Source organism: Pinus tabuliformis, chromosome Q, assembly GCF_031772625.1.
Source record: "Pinus tabuliformis cultivar Carrire ecotype Pingquan chromosome Q, CPIR1, whole genome shotgun sequence".
Lineage (NCBI taxonomy): Eukaryota > Viridiplantae > Streptophyta > Pinopsida > Pinales > Pinaceae > Pinus > Pinus tabuliformis.
Window position 1 is genome coordinate 1,280,462,046 of NC_142296.1, and position 3,354 is coordinate 1,280,465,399.

Genomic DNA, 3,354 nt, shown 5'->3' on the forward strand with positions numbered 1-3,354 from the left:
CTCATGAGCAGGTCTCTCACTGCTCATCAGTCAGCTCAACTCATCAATTTCGCATAGATGATTAGCAAGCTGGCCTCCTAGCCTTAGTGCATTTTTTCCAGCCAACAGCTCCCAATAGCAAACTGTCTGTTCCCTCCAGGAATTGCACAGTTTCTGCTGCTAGTGACTGAGCAACCAACTGGCAGTGCCCTCTAGGAATTGCGCAATTCTAGTTGCAAGTGACCTGAGCAGCCAACTGGTTGTTCCCTATGGGAATTACACAGATCTAGCTGCCAGTGACCCCAGCAGCCAACTAGTAGTTCCCTCTGGGAATTGCATAGATCTGGCTACTAGTCTCCCAGGAAGTTCCCCAAAAAAATTGTGCAATCCCTACCTGATAACCCCTCATGCAACCTAGCCCGTTCCTCCAAAAAATTCGGCAAATTTGGCTATCTAGCCCCTGCTGAATGTTCATTCTGGAAAATGCACAAAGCATGCCCGCCTTGCCTTCCAGCAACCTGGAATCTTCCCCCCAACATTTGCGCAAATTTTCCTCCCAGCTGAGCTAGACCTTGCAGTCAATCACTCTCGACTCATATCACTTGTCTCCATCTCTAGCCGAGTCTTGTGCAGTTTTCATTAGAAGTTGCCTAGAGCCATCATCCCACATCACAACCCCATTACCTCTCCCGGTCACTTGCATTCAAACAACCATGTGTCATGGTAGACTAAGAGGTTTTGGATTTGATGTTATCTCATCATGAGTGACTATAGGTATAGGTACACCAACAAACATGTCTTGATGATGAATGGGATGAATGAAGGGAGCACATGTAGACAGACAGGTTCACTAATGGATGAATGAACGAAGCATGTGAAACGAACGAACGTGACAAACATGCACCTTCGCAAACAAGTGAGCCTGTCAAGCCTTCTAGCATGAAATAAAGGAATAACATGCTAAAGCTTCATCAAGCGAACCAAGGACCATCGAAGACTTTGCGCACTTCGCTATGCGGAGGTGAAGTTGTGGTACACCATGAATACATCCATCACTCAGCAGCACTCTAGGTCGACATCCAATCCATCAACAGCACGAATGCACCAACAATGCCATGTCAAGTCATGTCGAGTCAGGTCATGAGTCATGTTGCCCACATCTCTACTATGGGCTTGTTGTCAATCAATGTGATGTAACGTGGAAGTCCAAGAGACCCTGTTATAGACAATTTTGTGCCTTGCAGCATCAGGCATGAATTGTCAATAATCCAAGGGATCCGAAGTCCCTAAACATGATGTTCCTACCCCTAGAGGAACAAGGTCAGCAAACCAACAGCTCTCAGATCAGTTCTCCACCTGAAAACACTCAAAAACAAGCAATCCTGAAATCAAAGCAGGTGCTCCACTAGGCTTCTGCGCTGAAACTCAACTCCTCCATGGTGTACCTGCGTTGCAAAGCAGGTAGAACAAAGGCCACCTGCGCTGAGCGAGATGGGACAAGTGGCACACTGAGTCATTGCTCTGGAATCTTCCAAAAATGACACTTGGATCAGGGATTTCGCCTTGTGATGAGTCAGAGGCTCTGTTTCTCCAAGTGGAAGCAAGGTTCTCCAAGTGGACTCAAGAACTGAAGATCAACTGAAGAGAGAGAGGACACAAGGCAGCTACACATCAGTTGCAAGCTGACTCATCCTTTCTCAATTCATCTATATATTGAGCTCTCTCCTATGAGCTCAGGAGGCTGGAATTTTGTGCAAAGTAATGATATGCTGTTGGTTTCACTATAGAACTATTGGGTGATTGCTTGAAGGAGGTGAAGAGGAGAAATTCTTTCTGCTGCGAGGTGTTGCTGGATTGGAGCCTTCAATGGTTGTAACCTTCTCAGAACTTTACTTCTTCCATTAATAAAAGCTATTGAGGTTCTTCTATATGCATTTGTTTCAATGATGTATTGTGATGATTGTATATTTGATTTATGCTAATCCTTGAATCAGTTATGAATGCATGCTTCTTGTAGTTTCCTTCTTTGTTATTTTGCAGGATCTCATTGTAGCTGGGCCAGCAAAAGAGCAAAGAGCTAGGAGCAAGCAGCAAAGAGAAGAGATTGGAGCAAATATTAAGCGCAAGGCAACGGTTAGTGCATTTCTTCATTCTCTCTTGCTTTCATAAAGAAGTAAACCTTAAGTAGTTTTGTTTACAGTTGTTGCTGAGGTACTATCACCCTTAGAGTGGGATAGGGGCATCCGAATCGGATACTTTTCCCTACAACAAACTGGCGACTCCACTGGGGATCATATCTGTTTGATTGTTTGTAGTATTTTGCTATTCATTTCCTGAACAAAAGAGTACCAAATCGAAAAGCTTTTGACTATATCAAAAGCGAAGTAGAAGGCAGCTACTCTAGCTCATTTCTGAGCATGTTCATGATTTGAAGAGCTGATCTACAAGGATCCTTGTAAGCTCTTAGTGATAGCTTTTCATCTTCCTTGTCATCCCTTAGTGTGTGCTTGACTGATAGCTTCTGATTTGAGCAAAAACAGTGAATTTTTTAGAAAATTGTGACCCGGAAACTGAGAAAACGCAACTTTCGTTTTCCAAAGCAGGTATTACACAGGCTACCTGCTTTGCAACGCAGGTCCCGAAGGGGCTACCTGCGCTGAGAGCCAAACTGGCTGTGCAGCACCTGCGTTGGCCCAATTTTGCCTTGTGCATTTGGGGTTTCCTCCCTTTTTCTTGCCTGTTTTCACTATAGATTTTGCAGCCAGTTACCAGTCTTGTACCTGTTCTGAAACCAACCTTACTTGCCATCATTACGCCTCTGTTATATAACGAAATTGTACTTGTTCTTTTGTATTTCTTACATCATTTACAATTTCCCATAACGAAAGTGAACTAGTCTTGCTTTGGCCTCTTAGATCTGAACCTGTGTTAGGCATTTTGCTGGTCTAAAGAGTTAGCTTGTTTGCTGTCCATAGCTGATTAGTCTTTCTACTTTCGTCATTATGGTTTGATTTCATGTATTTCCAGTGATTAAACAAGTAAATCTTAAGGTGTCTTTTGATTTTGGACAAGCTTGTTTGTTTTCGCTTTAAATCGAAATCAAAGTTAAATAACAACTTTCTTTTTGTAATACATCAACATTAAGAAAGGGAAAAGAAAATACATGCATTGTGCATTTTGCATTTGAAAAAAGTTTGCATGATGATTTAGGAAAAATTGCATTAGTGTGTGCTCTATGATCTGTGTGAAAAGATTTGTCTTTCTTTTCCCTCGGTAGTTAAGATTTTCAAAGTTGAAAGATTGAAAAGTTTGCTTCTCATCTTAGACTGCATTCAGGAATTTGTTACATACATCTCGTGGTGATCCTTAAAGGCA